The following is an 18,481-nucleotide window of genomic DNA, read 5'->3' on the forward strand; positions in this document are numbered from 1 at the left end:
AAACATCTGTTTGGTTAGTTTGTTTTTAATGGTTCGGTTAGCTCTTTCTACCAATCCCGAACTCTGGGGATGGTAGGGACAGTGGAATTTCTGTTTGATCCCCAGTGACATGCATACTGTTTTCATCACCTTCCCTGTAAAGTGGGTACCTTGGTCACTATCAATGAAGCATGGAAATCCCCATTGGGGAATTATTTCGGTCATCAATATTTTAGCTACATCAGACGCAGTGGCCTTGGCCACTGGGAAAGCTTCTACCCACTTAGTAAAGTGATCCATGATCACCAGAACATATTCTTTCCCTCTGCACCTTGGCAGAGGTCCAATGAAATCTATTTGTAACTGTGTGAAGGGCTGTGTTGGTCTTGGCTGATGTTGCATTTTCATTTTCACTGTGGGAGCAGAATTACATTGAGCACATGTTACACACCTCCTCACATAATCATGCACATTTGCATTAAGCTGAGGATGCCACCAGGTGTCCGACATCCGGTGGATCACCCTCGGTGCTCCATCATGTCCCAACATGTGATATATTTGTATCATAGTTCCCATCAGCACATTTGGTAACACTAATGTGTTTCCTGGGCCTCTCCAAGTGTTATCACACAGGTTTCCCCCCCCCCATTATCCATCCATAACCACTTTTCTGCCCTTGGTGCAGAGTGTTGGATGTCCTGTAATTCAAAAAAATTTGGGGTTTTTATGAGAGGCTGTGTTGCAGCAATCAATTGCATCTCTTTACCTTCCACTGCTGCTCGTTTAGCTAGTTCGTCTGCCCTTCGGTTCCCCTTACTATGAGGGTCTGTCCCTTTTGTGTGGGCCCTCACTTTTATCACTGCTAATTCAGTAGGTTTCTGCATGGCTTCATGAAGTTTCTCCACTATTCCCCCATTTTGTATTGGGGATCCTGTACTCGTCAGGAATCCCCGATTTACCCACAAGTTAATATAATCATGTACAACCCCAAACGCATATCTAGAATCAGTATATATGTTTACAGCATGACCTTTCGCAGCTTCACATGCTGCAACTAATGCCTGCAGTTCTGCTACTTGTGCAGATGCCCCAGGCAAACTGCCATGTGCCACCAGCTGTCCATCTTGAGTACAAACGGCCCATCCTGTGTGTCGCTTGCCATCCACATAGAAGGAAGAACCATCCACATATAGGCAAGGGGCACCAGGTATTTCAGTTTCTTTTATCAATGAAACGTCCATGGGCTCTTCCTCAAGTCAACAATGATGTGGGTGTCCCTCATCTGGGGTAGGCATGAGAGTAGCAGGGTTTAACGATGATGCTCTTTGCAGATGTACCGAAGGCATTAGCAAGCTTGTTTCCCATCGAGTCCATCTTGCCATATGGACTGCTGAGGATTTCTTCCCTGATAAAATAGCAAGGACAGCGTGAGGTACAACAATATTTACATCCTGTGAACCAATAAGTGGTGTGGCCTGATTTAGGGCCATAGAAGCTCCTTCCACTGCCTGAAGGCATGGTGGCATTGCTTGAGCGACAGCATCTAGTTTAGAAGAGTAGTATGCTACTGGGCGCTGTTTATCCCCATGTTTTTGCGTTAATACTGCTGCCATATGTCCCTCACTGACATGCGTGTACAATGTAAAAGGCATTAATGGATTAGGAAGTCCCAACCCTGGGGCAGTACTTAGCCTTTTTTTCAATGTGGTAAATGCCTGTTCACAGTCAAGTGTCCATTCAATTGCCTCATGTGGTCCACCAGCACCCTTCAGGAGATTATTAAGAGGCTGGACAATCCTTGAATAATTGGGAATTTGAGTTCGGCAGAAATTGAATAGCCCCAACACTTTCCTAACTCCCCTGACCATAGTTGGTCGTGGGCATGCATTAATAGCCTCAGTGCGGTCAACAGTTAAACGCTTGTACCCTTTGGATATTAGGTACCCCAGATATGATACTTCCCCCTTTGCAATCTGAGCCTTTCTAGCATTACATTTTACCCCACTGTCTGCCAAGTGCTGCAGGATCACTTCTAAATCTTTCATGTGCGTTTGGCAATCTGGTGAGGAGATAAGAAGATCATCAACATACTGTACAACACAAGAAGCCATGTCTGGCAGCTTTGCCAGCACATCAGCTAATGCTCTATGAAACAAAGTAGGTGAGTTATGAAAACCCTGGCTTAGGCGAGTAAAAGTATATTGCTTCCCTTTAACAGTAAATGCAAACCAAAATTGACTGTCAGGGTGCACAGGACATTTTGCTTTTACCATGGTGAAAACATCAAAAGAATGCAGGCCTCCCACGACCATCCACTCCTGCACCTTTTCCCAGAAGGGTAGGTTTGGGTTAAGCTGCAAAGATGGCAATTCTTTTAACATGCTCCACAAGTCAGATGGACTCATAGAAGTGTGCTCTAGGCGACTAACAGTAGCAGGGTCCCCTTCCCCTTGATTAGGATTAAGGACAGTGTGCACTCTCACTGGAGCCATAAAACCAGACTGATATCCCCACATACCACATGTAGGGTCCAAAGGTGCTGAGGGACAAGATCTCTTTTCCTTCATGGCTGTTTCTTTATAGTTTTTTGCTTCTGTTTGCAGTTTTTCTACCTCTGCTTCTAACTCTCCTACCCTTCCTTTTAGCATATCACACTTTCTAACCAGTTGTTCATAATCAACAATTAAACACATACCAGCCAATTTGTCCTTTGATAAATATTGTGGTTTATGCACAAAATCAGTGTTGCCCACTTGTAATGGGGGTTGGTCATCCTTCTTTCTTTCAGTCATACAGCCAAGATATCTCAACAAGAAAACTAATACACTTACTGCTACAATAGTTATAAAAGCACTAATTAAACACTCTTCATATTGTGGATCACTAAATCCCTTCATCTTTCCCCTTTTTTTAAACCTAAATATCCTCCAATCTCAAAATCTTTAAATACAATTCTGTTTACAAACTAATAACAATTTCCAATTAGGAGATCTGGGCCAGCCAACACATTAACTAGAGGTACTTATGGCTATACCTGCCCCTACATTTAATGTTGGTCTTTATGGCCTCTTTGATTTCCCACTTCAACAACACTTAGAGGAACTTACAGCTTAACCCGCCCCCACACGAAGTACAGTGTCTTAAGACTGCAACCAAAATGTTACAAAACTGCAACAAACCCCTTAAATTCTCCAACACCCAGTTTCACTTACTACAAAAGGTGTGAGAGTCACCAGTCAGGTCAGGGACACACAACCAAATGAAAAATGAACAAAAATCACCCTCTAACTTGATTGTAGGTCTTGATCCTGAAGGATATTTCTCACCCTGCTCGTTGCACCAAGAAACTGTTGGGATTTTGCGGTTCCCAGAGACTCAGGTGCTGGGCAGAATCAAGGGTCTTCAATTCAATTCAATTCAATACTTTATTCAATGTGCACAAAGGGAGAGCCCCTGGTACTAAAATCAGCCAGAGCCCCTCGAGCAAGGAGCCCCTCCCCTTGCTGTTTTATAGCACATGGTTACAGGTTACATAACACAAACTTCTAAACCAATCAGATTCAACCTTTCCATATATGGCTTTGTTTGTCACATGCCCGCACCTCTCCAGTCCACATGCCAAGCTCACCCCCCTCCCCTTGGCCTCCCCCAGGCTGTTGCTAGGGTGGTGAGCCACAGAATGCCTCTCCATGCATACCCTTCACACAGAACTCCTGGCAAGCCACACAAGATCTGGTCCATAGCTCTCTGGAACAAGGCTGGGGCAGAAGTTATTCTGAAGGGTAAGCGACAGTAACGATAAAGCCCTTTATGAGTCACAATAGTCAACAGCTCTTGGGATTCCTCATCAACTTGCATCTGTAAATATGCTTGACTCAGATCAATCTTGCTGAACCTTTGTCCCCCAGCCAGGCCTGCAAAGATGTCATCAATGCGAGGAAGGGGGTATTGTTCTGCACATACAACAGGGTTAACGGTGACCTTAAAATCCCCACAAATCCGAATAGAACCATCTTTCTTCAATATTGGAACTATTGGAGTTGCCCATAGTCCATGGGCAACTGGTATTAGGACTCCATTTTTGACTAGGCGCTCCAGGTCTGCTTCAACTTTTGGTCTGATAGCATATGGCACAGTTCTGGCCTTCAGATATTTTGGTTGGCTACCAGGTTTAATGTTCAGTTTCACAGTGATTCCCCTCATACTTCCCAGATCCTCTCCAAAAACAGCAACATGTCTCTAATATATCAGTCAGACCTGTTTCTTCTTTAGTCATCCGGTGCACTTCTGCCCAGTCCAGTGGGATCTTCCTAAGCCATGATCTCCCTATTAAGGCTGGGTAATGGCCTTTCACCACAAACAGTGGTAATTCTGCAGTCCGTCCATTTAGTTCCACCTTAACATCAGTAGTGCCCAATAGGGGTACTGCTTCTCCTGTATATGTCTTCAGAATGATCTTTGTTGCCTTAAGTGGAAGATGCTTCAACTTTTCCTTATACACCGAGTCTGAGACCAATGAAACTGCTGCACCAGTGTCCACTTCCATGCGTACCGGTTTGCCATCCAACAGTGGGGTGTGACATAGTGGGGGTACCTGGCTGGTTTCTATGCTGCTGGCTCTGGGGTAACCCCCACTGGCTGCCGTGGGTACCACGACCCAGCAAAACAGGATGAGTCACTATGCAAACCAGTATGGCCAGACACCCCCCATGGAGAGGAACAAAGGAAGGTGGAATGCTGCCCTGGCTGGGGGGCAGGGCTGGAAGAGAGTTAGTTAGTGGCTGGCTGGCTGGGAGCATGAAGGAGACAGTCTAGGGAAAGGGGCTGGAGTTTAGGGGCCCGGTCTCCCCCCATCTCAAGGGGGCCTGAGGCATCCTAGCCTAGCTCTGTGACCAGATTACATCTGTGCTGTACTGTATCCTGGAAAGGCAATAAACTTCCTCTATTCCACCGGCTGGTGCAGTCTGTTTGTGCCATTTCGGGGTGCAGGAGACGGGGGACCCCCAACGTGCTGTCACACTGGTGTCAGAATTGGGATGCACTGCACCCCGTGGATGGAGCTTCCAGCGGCGAGCGACAAGGCACAGTAGAAGCAAGAGCCCTGGAGCCAGGCGTGCTGGAGACAGAGCGAAGCAGTTCCTGGGAATCGTGGGGCGCTGCAGCACTAGACTGGTGAGTCTGCACCGAGGGGCCCAGCGGGCAGATGGCCTACACCCGACTCTTGAAGGCAGAGCTGGTGGGGCTGTGCAGAGAGGGGCTTGCCTGCGCAGAAAGCAACCAAGGCCCAGCTGATTGCCCAGCTGGAAGAGAATGACCAGCCACAGGGCCAGGATCTTGTCCCCAGGGGAAGCAGCCAGACCCCCCCCTGAGAGTGTGTCAGGCTCAGAGAGGGGGAGGAGCGCTGGAACCCACCGGAGAGATGAGACAGCATCTCCTGGGAGGCCTGCAAGCCATAGCCCATCTAGGGCAGGGGCCAGCCCAGCGGAGCTACGGCGGCTGGAGATCCAGCTGCGGATAAAGGAATTGGAAGCAGAGGACCGAGAAAGGGACCGCCAGGACCGAGAGAAGGAGCGCCAAGATCGAGAAAGGGACCACCAGGACCGAGAGAGGCAGCGACAGCATGAGCTGGCCATGGCAGAGCGTAGAACCGGCGGGGCACCGGCTGCGCCAAGTGCGGATGGGCCCCAGGGTCCCAGGACTGCCAGACGCTTGGAGAGGCTCGTGGTGGCCCAATTGAAGGATGTGGGCGACATAGACGGGTTCCTCAGTGCCTTTCAGAGGGCCTGTGGACTGCAACGGGTCCCCCCAGCTGACTGGCTGCAGGAGCTCATCCCCGCACTGAGCCAGGAGGCGTCCGGAGTGCTCAGTCAGCTGGAGGACCTACAGTCAGGGGATTACAACCGAGTCAAGGAGGCCCTGCTGCACAAGTTCGGGCTGACCCCTGAGATGTACAGGAAGAAGCTCCGGGGGGGTACAGAAAGGGTCATGGGAGACCTATGTGGATCTGGCCTCCCGCCTGTCGCAATACGGCCGCAAGTGGGTGTCTGGAGTCGGAGCCCAGACCGCAGAGGAGCTGCTCAAGCTGGTCCTAATGGAGCAGTTCTATGAAGCGTGCCCACCCAAACTGAGGCTGTGGCTCAAGGACCGGAGACCAGAGAACCCCTAGGAGGCTGGCAGATGAGTTCACGGAGAGCCGGTCCAGGTGTGAACGGGAGTCCCGGAGAGAAAGGGAACCGCGCAGAGACCGGATCTCGGCTGAGCGACGGAGGGAGTCAACTACGGGGCGAGACCAAGGAACAGGTCGTCTGTGCCCCAGAGAACCAGCCAGGGCCTGGACAGAGACAGCCCAAAGCCTAACTTGCCATCGCTGTGGGCAAAAAGGCCACAAGAGGGCTCAGTGCACCAGGTCCCAGGACCGGGGACTTTCCAGGGTTAACTGGCTGGGGCGGGAGGAAGGGCAGGCTGCCCCAGAGGCAGGGGCTGGCAGGCAAACCTCAGCTCAGAGAGAGGGGAAGGATGCTCAGTGCACCTCCCCTGGGAGGTCTGACCCTCGGGAGGCGGATTTCTCCGTGTACCGGGTGGAGGCAGGACGGCCCCTGCGGAGCGAGTGCCTCATACCCCTGGAGGTGGATGGTAGGAAGGTGACGGGCTTCTGGGACACGGGGGCGGAGGTGACTCTGGCCCGATCCGACATAGTGGCCCCAGAGCGGATACTACCCCACACGCAGCTGACCCTGAAGGGCATAGACGGGTCCCCGTTTAAGGTGCCTGTAGCCAGGGTGCATCTGAAATGGGGGGCGAAGGAAGGCCTCAAGGAAGTGGGGGTGCACCCGCACTTGCCCACCGAGGTGCTGATGGGGAATGACCTAGAGGAGTGGCCCCATGAATCCCAGCGGGCTCTAGTCACTACCCGGAGCCAGAGCCAGCGGGGGGCTGACAACGTGGGTCCAGGGAAGGACTCCTGGCAGCGTCCTCAGGGTCCCATCCCAGCGGACACGGGGTCCAGCCAGGCTGGGACTCCAGACCTAGGTAAAGGTGGGAAACAGGTCCCGATCCCTGCCTCAGCAGCTGAATTCCAGGCTGAGGTGCAGGCAGATCCCTCCTTGCAGAGGCTGAGGGACCAGGCTGGCCTCCGTGCAGCTCAGCCCCGGGGGAGAGGTGGCCAGGAGAGATTCCTGCGGGAGCGTGGACTCCTGTTCCAGGAATGGCTTCCCCCCAGGAAGGTGAGGGCATGGGGGTCCAGCGGCAGCTGGTCGTCCCCCGAAAGTATCGCCTCAAGCTGCTGTATTTGGCCCACGACGTCCCTGTTGGGGGCCACCGGGGGATCCGGAGCACCCGGCTGAGGCTGCTCCAGCATTTCTATTGGCCAGGAATCTTTACAGCCATGCAGCGGTACTGCCGGTCCTGTGACTCCTGCCAGAGGGGCGGGCAGGCCCAAGACAGTAGGAAAGCGGCTTGGGGGTCTCTACCCCAGATAGAGGACCCTCTGGGCTTGCTGAGAGAGTTATGGGAGGGGAAGGCCTCCCTGGATGGAGCGTCGGGTGTGGGAGCCGCCCTGGCTGTCCAGAGAAGGCTCGCTGGGCTCATGGCCCCGGCCCGAGAGACCCTGGCCAGAGATCAAGGCCAGTGGAAGGGTGGGTGTGACCCCCGAGGACAGGCCTGTGCCAGTCGCCCTGGAGCGGGGTGGCAAGTTGACAGAGGGAAGCCAGCTCATGTGGGGCCTCGCCACGGCCGGCCCGAGTCAAGGGGAGCACCCATGTCCCCAGGGCAGGTTCCCACGCAGAGGACCCGAACTTCCCTAGGTCACGAGCAGAGTGACCCTGCTCAGTTCGCTCTTGGAGGGGGGAGAACTGTGACGTAGTGGGGGTACCTGGCTGGTTTCTATGCTGCTGGCTCTGGGGTAACCCCCACTGGCTGCCATGGGTACCACGACCCAGCAAAACAGGATGAGTCACTATGCAAACCAGTATGGCCAGACACCCCGCATGGAGAGGAACAAAGGAAGGTGGAATGCTGCCCTGGCTGGGGGGCAGGGCTGGAAGAGAGTTAGTTAGTGGCTGGCTGTCTGGGAGCATGGAGGAGACAGCCTAGGGAAAGGGGCTGGAGTTTAGGGGCCCGGTCTCCCCCATCTCAAGGGGGCCTGAGGCATCCTAGCCCAGCTCTGTGACCAGATTACATCTGTGCTGTACTGTATCCTGGAGAGGCAATAAACTTCCTCTATTCCACCGGCTGGTGCAGTCTGTTTGTGCCATTTTGGGGTGCAGGAGACGGGGGACCCCCAATGTGCTGTCACATGGGGTTACCCAGTATTCATGGGAGCCCCCTTTCAAAGACAAAACACAGCATGGTGCTTCTTCTTCAGACAAGGTGTCACTTTGATCATCAGGCATCTGCTCGATGGTATGCAGATTTTCCTTTTTGTTCCGCCAGGCCACAGGCCTCTTTTTCTTTTGTTTGCAGGCATGCTCAGTGTGTCCTTTTTTCCCACACTGTCGACACACTAGGTTCTTACACCAGCATTCTGATGCATGGTGACCTGTCTTACCACAGCGGTAACATTCCTGGCTCCCCACTGTTTTGTGAGTAGGTACTTGGGATATTTTATGCACCCCAGGGGGTGCACTAAGGTATTGTGCCTCCTGTGTGGCCAGTTCCATGGAGACCGCAATATCAATGGCCTTCTGTAGGGTGAGCTGAGCTTCTGTTAACAAACGCCTCCGTCTAGCTTCACTGTGCAGGCCACACACTAACCTGTCACGTATGGCATCATTTAACATCTCCTTAAATTCACAGTGTTCAGCAAGCTTTTTCAAATTGGCTACAAATTGTACAATTGTTTCACTTCCTTTTTGGTTTCTGCTATGGAACCTGTACATTTCTGCAATTACCAGTGGTTTTGGAGCATAATGTGACCCCAGGATTTCCACAACGTCACTGTAAGATTTGGTCTCTGGCTTAACAGGGAGCAGCAAACTGCGTAGCAAAGAATAGGTCTTAGCCCCTACAACACTTAAAAATATTGGCACCTTCTTCTCTTCTTTAATGTCATTTGCAATAACAAAAAGTTCAAAACGCTCAGTATATACGTGCCATTGCTCTACAGTTTCCTCAAAAGGTCCCAGTGGCCCTGTAAGTATAGCCATGGCTGCTGCACTCCCCCCCCCCCCCTTTTTTTTTTTCCAGTCTCTGGGCTCCTTGATCTTAGTTTCAGTTTGCACAGTGTAGCAGTCAGTTCTTACCCCCACCTTCCAGAACAGCCAAAAAGAGTTTTCTTACATTGACTTCAACTTCTTTTGTTGCTGGAAGCAGCACAGATATCCCACCCTCGTCGCCACTTATGTCGCGGGGAGTTTCACAGCATAGGAAGAAATCAGTGGAAAGGCAGAGAGCGGGAGTAGGTGCAAGTGTCCATTTTATTGCATAGCACAGAACTCACTAGAACAAGCCCAGACTAGCTGGGCTGACCCCAGTGACCTACTCAGTTACCATAACAACAAGATCTATATCTACAACCCAATATACAACAGATACCCCTGGGGGTGAGTTCAAATGTTCACCCCCCTGGTTTTAGGGATAAAGATCAGCAACCCTCCGCCCCAACCCGTGTATTGTGATTCTGGAGGACGCTTTTGTAACCAGTGCCTATGGTGGCAAGGTATATTTAAAGTCTCTGCCGGGGCCCACACCACCACCTTCTACACTTGGAGTCCCAGAGTGGGAAACAGCCCCTGACATGAGAAAGTCTCTGGGAACAATGCTTAGGTGGTAAATGGGGAGGAGAGGCACAGATTCACACACAGCAATTCAAACCAAGCCACAAAATAAAGAAAATATCCTGATCACGACTAGATTCACTCTTTCCCTTACCTTACTCCCCATCTTTTCTTGGTTCAGTCCACTTCCATACCTCAGATTCCTTGGAGGCATGATAGTCCTGCCTGGGTTTAAATCATTCTGTTTCAACTCCTGGTTTAACTCTCCCACATAAAGGAAGGAGGCAAGGAATCTTATATAATTCAAAATTTCCACCACAAGCCCATTGGTTCTTCTGGATACCTGAGTTTAATCCCTAAGGGTATGTCTACACAGCAAAGTTATTATGAAATAACTATCCTAGCATCTACACAGCCATTAATTTGAAATAGCACAGGACTTACTTCAAAATAAGTAAGCCTCATTTCACGAGGAATAGTGCCAATTTCGAAATTACTATTTCGAAATAAGCGCTGTGTAGACGCTTATTTTGAAATAGGGGGCCTCCAGCCCTTCCCTGGGTGCCCTGGTGGCCGCCCTGGCCACAAGGCAACTTCTGACCTGATGCTCTCCCAGAACTGGTTCAACCAGCCTTAAATAAGATTCAGCGTCCACTCAGTGTGGACACGCTATTTCAAAATAGAAAAACGCTATTTCAAAATGCATTGTGTTTAGACACGTTATTTTGAAATAAGCTATTTTGAATTAACTATTTTGAAATTAGATCTTTCGAAATAACGCTGTAGTGTAGACATACCCTTAGTCACCACGTGCTGGTCAGCACTCCTCTTGTCCATTTCAATAGCCCTGATTCCACAGCTCTGCTGGGTCTCAGGCATCAACAATTGTCTTCAATTGGGTCACCAGAAAAGTTTGAAAACCACATTGCTAATGCTAAAATTCACACTTCTCTCATCTATATAGTGCCTGAGTGTGCCCAAGCCTCAAGGCACCAATCTGGAGAGATGGTGTCAGTTGGATGGAAAAAAAGAAAAAGAAATTATACCAACCTGACCGAGGTATTTAACTGAGTCTGATCATATTTCTTCATTGTGGCATGCACAAAGGGGACTCGTGCACAACAGAATTAAGGAAAGGGAAGCAGTGTATTATTCGAACAATGGAGAATTCTCCAGCTATTTTATGGAGGTGGTGAGATTCCAACAAGGTCTGTCACTAATGTGGTATCAAGCCACATGAGAGACTACCAGAGTGAGTCATGATGCCCTTTAAAATGAAATTAACTCGAACATAATGGGCCAAATGCTGCATGATTATTGAAGTAAACAGAGAATCTGGCTCAGCTTTTCCTCCTAATAGAGGGCAAACAGAAATCAAACAAAATGATATTCCCACCTTCACAGACCAGACCAAAAACCATGCCACATATCACACAAGACCATCTACCACTCCACAATAGGCTGGCTGCCTACCTGAATGCCACTGTGAACTCTACCTGAACACTAACTGCTGGTTGAACAAAATCTCAGTATAATTCACTTATTCAGCTGCAAAGCTGGTTCCTTTAGGTAGCATCCTAGAGAAAGGATAAATGGAAATCAGGGGGCAGGCAGCAATAAGATTTATGTGGCAACATTTAGTATTTCCAGTTTATGTTTGTAATTTTTCAATTACAGCTACAATTCCTGGACTCAAGTGTTTTTGACTAACTACAGCATTCTCATACTGTTGAGAGATCACATGAAATTAAGAAACATTAAATGTAATAATTAAACCCTGAACACCAAAGAGTGCAAGGCTACCATACTATGATAATGGGACTCTTATGGGTATCTGAGGCACAGAAAAAGGTCCATCTGACAACGCTGCAGAAACATCCAGTTTGTGAAACATCAACATACAATATTAATTATCATCCTTATGAAGGGTTTGTGTGTCTGGGAATGAGACAGATGTTTCTGAAGGAAGTTTACTGGAGATGATTAACGGAGAGCCTTAACTAAAACAAATCACTTGGCTATTTGCTGAAGATCCCACCACGCAAGGACAAAAGGCGGATCTTACAGAGCATTGCGCTGGAATACGGGCATCTTTGAAAATCTCTGTTGAATCCATGGAAGCTTATAAACCTCTACATTCTGTATTTGCTCTGGCTAGTTTCTGTACTACCAATCTGCTTCCCTTCCCACTCCCCGTAATATCTGAGGTCAAGACATTCCCTCAAGATGATCCACCAAGAACTATGGGCCATGCCATGTTGCTATGCTAGGAGTTTTTGTATTTCTCATGCGGGGGAACCTGACCCAAAAGGGGGTGGCAAGGCTAGTTAATGCAGGACTTTCACAAAGTAGCCTCACCATACATTCATGTTTTCCATCTATGACCTCTTTAGTCCTCTGATCTGCATCTGGGTTGATTTTGGAAATATGAACAATTTTCCCTTGCCTGCAGAGCTGAGTAGCTGGAGAGTGGCAGCTGCTCAGCATGGAAAGCACTGTCACTTGCAGCTGCAGCACAGAAGGAAGGGTGGCAGTAATGTCACCCTTCCTTCTACACTGCTGCTGGCAGTTGCACTGACTCCCAAGCAGGGCAGCTGGAGAGTAGCAGTTGCTGACAGAACACCCAGCTCAGCCAGGAACAGCACTGGCTGAAGGATGCTAATGCCATATCATTCCATCCCTCCTCCTGTACTGTTGGTGGTAGCACTGACTTCCATACTGCTACCTCTCTGCTCCCACCTAGATCAAAAGGCAACGCTGTGGCCAGGAGCAGTGCAGGGGGAAGGGTGTCAATACCATACCAGGCCCCTCTTTCTTCTGTGCTGCTGCTGGCAGTGGTACGAATTTCCAGATTGGCCACCCGGTCAATGACTGGTGGTTCCCTCTATTTTCCCTTCCCCCACCACACATGTGCAGAATGAGTTTTGTTGTTTGCACCAATAGGTGATGACATGTGCACCACTATGGAAGTGTTAACAACATTCATGTGGCAGGGGTGTGGCTGAGGGGTCTGGAGTGTGGGAGGGGGACTGAGACCTGAGGCAGAAGGGTGGGATATAGAGGATGAGGACTGCAGCAACAGTGCAGGGTGCTACGGGAAGGAGAAAGGACTTCCCCTGTCTCTGTCCTCACAGCAGCACCTGGTTTGGTACGGAGAGGTGTCTCTCCCTGCCACAGCAGCTCTGTGGCTAGAGGAAAGGCACTTCTCTTCAGGCTGCAGCATCTCTCCCTGCCACAGCCTGGAGCACCTGCATGACACTTAATAGACTTAGAGGAAACAAGGACCACCACACTCACTGCTCAGCTTTGAAAACAAGGAAAAGTTTGCATTTTTTCATGTTTCCAAAAAGCATACAAAAGGAAATTGGAGGACCAAAGAGGTCACACCCAGGAAATTCCACTCCCCCCCCCCATAAACACACTAGCCTTTTGTGTTAGGAGGACCCCCAGTTTGAGAAAGAGTTGTTGGGGAATCTCCTAATGTAGCCTGAGTCCAAGCAAGTCAATAATTTCTGACAGACTGTTTCCCATAACTTCCACGAAATCAGTTCCTGAGAATCTATGACCTTTTTCCTCAGGGTTGGTAGCCACTTGGTGGTAAGGCAGGTATGTTTGTTCTGGCAATGTAAAGTACACCAAGGAGAGGTCTTCAATTAGCTGTCGTATTTGCTGTTTCTGCTGAGGCCAGAGTCATGGATTAAGGGCATTTGTGGACTGAGCTCAAGTTCTGGTGAAAAAGGAACTGAGGAGGCCATCTTTCCAAGCCTTCAGTAGGCTCACGTGGTACTTTCTAGATCTCTTCTCTCCCCTTTATGGAGGATTTCATAATCAATTGCCCTTGTCCTTTAAAAACAAACAAACCCTTGAATGATCTGTCAGGGGCTTGATAAGGGAACTCAGCTCATCCCACCACCTGGTTCCAGCTCAGGGCCTTCAAGTTAGACAAGGAGAGCCAGAGTTTGCTGACTCTGACAGTGCTGTGAGCCCCCTTCTTACCTTCCCTCAGGCTCCTGTGGGCTCTTCAGTCTCTTAGCCAATTTGCCTTTTCTGGTGTATTGTCCCTAGGCAGCTCTCTAGTAATCTGCTAACCAAAAAGCTTTTCTCCTGCTTGCTCACTCCTCAGCTACCCCACCCAGCTGCTTTCCAGCACTTTTATCTTGCCAGCTGTTGTTAGGCTGCCAATCAGCAGCACCGGGCAGGGCCTGTAGTAACCCTTTGGTTGCTGCTAGGCTATCGTGGGAGTACATGCATACATCCCAGGACCGGTTCTCTCTGACAGCTCCTCCTACAACTCCGCTGGTGCAGTGCAGAAGGATCACATAGGCCCAGGATTCTCTAATCCCTCCTGGCCCAGTGTGGGGTTATGTACCCCATCAGAGGCATCCTAAAAGGTGCAGTCCCTGTAGAGCAGGGGTGAGCAAAAGTGCCTCCGTGGGCCGGATCCAGCTCGCCAAGCAGGTGGATCCAGCCCGTGGGGGCCCTGCTGCTTCCCCGCCCCCCCAGGCCAATTAAGGCTTGGGGGTGGGGGAGCATGCAAAGCCTTCTCCACTCTGCCCACGCCCTGCGAGCAGCGTGTGGCACTTCAAAGCACCACATGCTCCTGGCAGGGCGGGAGGAGGCTTCGCATGCTCCCCTGTCTCCAGACCCTAATTGGCCTAGGGGCAGAGGAGGGAAATCTCTTCCCACGCGAGGGGCATGGGCACCTTGGGGGAACATGGGGTAGGAGCAAAGGCACTCCCTCACCCCCAGACCAATCATTGTCTAGGAGTGGGGAACCTGGAAATATCCTGGCCCCGCCCCTTCTTGTGTGGCTCGGGGCCACTTCAAAAATTTCCCAAGTGGCCCCTGGCAAAAAATTATTGCTTATACTGCTGGGCTGTGTCTAGACTGGCCAGTTTTTCCGGAAAATCAGCCGCTTTTCCGGAAAAACTTGCCAGCTGTCTACACTGGCCACTTGAATTTCCACAAAAGCACTGACTTCCTACTGTCTGAAATCAGTGCTTCTTGCGGAAATACTATGCTGCTCCTGTTCAGGCAAAAGTCCCTTTTGCACAAAGCTTTTGTGCAAAAGGGCCAGTGTAGACAGCTCAGATTTGTTTTCCGCAAAAAAGCCCCGATCGCGAAAATGGTGATTGGGGCTTTTTTGCGGAAAAGCCGTCTAGATTGGCACGGACGCTTTTCCGCAAAAAGTGCTTTCTAGACGCTCTGTTCCGAAAATGCTTTTAACAGAAAACTTTTCCATTAAAAGCATTTCCGGAAAATCATGCCAATCTAGACGCAGCCCTGTAGAGCCTTGGACAGCTGGTGAAAGGGCCAGATGGCTGTGATGTCCTCCTTTCTCAATAGAACAAGAACCTGTCAGAGACTTCCATACCTCCAGAAATCAGGGGGGATTAATGACAACTGGAACCATGGCATGCGGACTCTTGTCTTCCTCTCTAGTAACCTCCAATGCCAAAGATCCCACATCCCATTGAAGAAGGAGCACCTGCCTCCATTCCCTCAGTCTTCCAACAGCTGTTCCTTGGCAGCTTCTCTTTGTCAGATTCCCTTTCTGGTTTCAGTGCCTGCATTCTTCCATTCCCATCGGTATCTAGCTGCACAGCAGGAGAAGCACTCGCTGCACCTCTGGCCCCATAGAACAACAGGGCTCCCTACCGTGGGTGGAGTATCCTGGATGTCTGAAAAGGGAGGTTGATCCTGCATTAGGTAGGGAAAGAAGGAGAGAGACAGATTTATCATGCAGCTGGGGTTAATCTTGGAGGAGTTGGTGGGTTTGGTCATGATCCCATTACCCAACGGGGGTCAGTCTCAGATGACTCATTTCTTCAGGAGACCTGTTGCCCGGCTTCCATGTCATTCTTCCATTGAGTTCCATTTTGCAGCTGGGTTTCTTGTCTCTCGGGTATAGCAGCAGTTCATCGAGCCATTAAACACCCTCCCTGGCCTGCCAGATGATGTTCTTGGCTGGGTCACTGATGTACAGACTCAGTTGAGCCTATTTTGGGGAACTGTGGAGGAAGGAGAAGGGACAAGCAAGGAGAGGTGGCTCCATCAGCATCCTACTGTCAGCTCAGTCTCCCCTTGGCCAGGAGTTTCTTTCCCCTGAGTCCTCCTGGGGAAATGTGAGCAGGGCCCCCTGTGACGACTTGCACTCCCAGCTGCTCCAGGATGACAAGAAGGGACCCAAGGCCAGGCAGGATCCTGGCTGGCACTGGGGCTGACGCATGGTTCTGTTAAAGGCCCAGGGTAGCCACTGAACCAGGCAAAGATGAACTTGACTCAAACCTATCTCATTCCCTGTTCTGACTCGGCCTCTGCAACTGCAGATCCTACTGCCTGTTGGAGCCAGCCCCCCTACTCCTGGAGTCAGGAAGCTGAGGTCAGAGGTCATTTATGTCAAATTCAGGGAGTGCAATGGTGACTCTGAGCTGGGCTCTGTTGCTCCTTATGGCCCTGGCTCTCTTCTGGGATGCTCTAGACCTGATCCCAAAGCTTACATATTATGGGGGATGGAGATAGGTCAAGATTAATGGGCAGGCAGGTGCCTGCCTCCTCCCGCCCCCCCAACACCATGGGGCTGGGACATTGTACTCACTGATCATAGACCTTTAGAAGAGGATTGTTGTACACAGGACGATGCAGGGCCGGCCTGAGCCATTCTTGTGCCCTGGGTAGCGGGCGCGCGGTGCATGTGCAGCTCCACCCTCGGGCGGCAACCTATGGGGGCAACCTGATGTGGCGCCCCTTAGCACTTCAATCAGGCGCCCCCCATAGGTTGGTGCCCCAGGCAGCTGACCAGCTAGTCCCCCGCTTAATCTGGCCTTGGATGCGTGTATCCTGCAAGTCACAACTTGCCAGTGTCTCTCTAGATTGGGACAAAGTTCAGTGACAGGACTGGTCCCATCCTCTCTGAATTCCTAAAATCCAGGGTTAGATGAAGGGAGCAACTGTGAGGACCAGCTACCCATTCACATTCTTCTTTCAGAGGGAAACTTGCTGCAGCAAAGCCACAAGGAGGTCTTTCAGGGTGCCCCTGCCCTGCACCTCTGTCCTGTCTGAATGATGTCAGGGTCTCTCTGTGAGGTCACTGCCTTCCTGCCACCTTTGCCCAATAGGCTGAGGTGCTGAAAAAAGCCTTTGTGATGTCACGGTCGTACCAACTCCTTCCCTGCGCAGCTGATGTCCTGCCTCCAGCCACTGGCCAGCCTCTTTAGATACACTGACTTGATCAGAATAAAGTGCTCTCAGATATCTGCAGACCAATTGTTCCTAATCATAAATCAACAACTATCTTTAAAAAAAACTAGAAGATTCGAGAGACTCATGAACTGCTCATAGACAATTATTGGAGAGAAGCAGCAAGATTAATCAAATACCTGATTGGTTATGACTTATATGCAAGATATTAAAAGTGAACTAATGGACTTGAGTCCTCCCTGTCAATAGCCCACTGCTTGGCCAACCAGCATGCAGACTCTGAGAGGTGACAGACTGAGAGTTCTCACCAGACATCCAGAAGGATGGCCCAGGTCACCATAGGAGAGGGGATCACTCTCAGAGCACTATTTCGGCCCCACTTCTTCATGAGAGCCTCCCACAAAGAGACCAACACCCTCCTCTCCCCACAATCTTCCTTAACACACAGAGGGTAAAGAGAAAAAAGAAGCAAGAGAAGAGAAAAGAGGGAGGGAAAGAGGACATAGACAGGAAATCAACTTCTGCCACTATAACCTAGTGATTTCTGTGCCTAGAATTCAGCCAGCACCAGGTGGATCAGACTGAACAGGTTCTGGACTTTTCTGAAGCTCTTATCTTCTAAACAGGGATGCTGATTTTCTAGCAAAACCTGTCTTAGTTGTCTCCACAACTCCAAAGAGGTTCATCCTCTCATTCATGTATCATAGAATCAGTGGGTTGGAAGACCCTCAGAAGGTCATCGAGTCCAACCTCCTGCCCAAAGCAGGACCAACCCCAATGAAATCATCCCAGCCAAGGTTGTGAACCCTACTTCTTTCTCAGTCCTCAAGGAGAGACCTAAGAAGATTTGCTGCAGCAAAGCCATGGAGCGTCTCTGAGGTTGCCTCTGTCCTGCCTGACTGATGTCAAGGTCTCTCTGTGAGGTCACTGCCTCCCCATCACCTTTGCCCAATAGGCTGAGGTCTGGCAAAAGGCCCTTGTGATGTCACAGCCACACCCAGAAATACCCAGCCCTCCCCTGCAAGGCTGATGTCCTGCTTCTCACCACCACTCTGTGTCAGTTTGAGTTGTTTCCTCTGGATCACCCCACTCAATGACTGCTGAGCCTGGGGAATCAAGCGAGCTCACAGTAAAGCATCAGAGGCTCATATGTCTAATTATGGCTTTAGCTTTGTTCACCACAGCATCACACTGGGAGATCATGTTGAGCAGCTTGCCCAGGATGGCCTATAAATCTTTGTTGAAATCAGTTCCATGGGTGTGGCCAGCATGCTTTGTTGCTGGGTATTTGCATCTGGCTCTGTTAAAACTTTTGTTTGCATAGGTCCAGCTTACCAATGAATCCAGATCACTCCATATGACCCTTATTTACCCCTCTGCTGGTATTTTGCCACCCACACATTTAATCAGCAGTGATTTTCTTCTGGTTTGTCGATAAAAATTATTTTATAAAATTAGTCATTGAGAGCCTCTACAGAGCCTTAGTACCAAGCACCTGCTCCCTACAGCACAGCGGGAAAAGGCTATCCAGCCAGGTGTTACACAGGGGCCAAGCACAGACCAAATATATGCTTAGGAGCTGTGTTATC

General features: G+C 50.1%; 1 long non-coding RNA gene across 7 annotated transcripts; it reads right to left on the reverse strand.

Annotated features, from left to right (window-relative positions):
- Positions 1–609: 609 nt before the first annotated feature.
- LOC142827964 (uncharacterized) lies at positions 610–17,979 on the reverse strand. Of its 7 annotated transcripts, none has more exons than XR_012902788.1 (6): positions 16,291–17,979; positions 15,488–15,703; positions 15,185–15,392; positions 9,256–11,269; positions 1,980–2,038; positions 610–1,384 (listed from the first exon to the last, which is right to left on the reverse strand). It is a non-coding gene; the product is annotated as an uncharacterized LOC142827964 (long non-coding RNA). The 7 variants fall into 7 exon arrangements; XR_012902791.1 differs by having other exon boundaries at positions 1,973–2,038; XR_012902790.1 differs by lacking the exon at positions 610–1,384 and having other exon boundaries at positions 1,849–2,038; positions 9,256–9,917; positions 11,166–11,269; positions 16,291–17,974.
- Positions 17,980–18,481: the final 502 nt, after the last annotated feature.

The sequence above is a fragment of the Pelodiscus sinensis genome, chromosome 3 (genome assembly GCF_049634645.1).
Source record: "Pelodiscus sinensis isolate JC-2024 chromosome 3, ASM4963464v1, whole genome shotgun sequence".
Classification (NCBI taxonomy): Eukaryota; Metazoa; Chordata; order Testudines; family Trionychidae; genus Pelodiscus; species Pelodiscus sinensis.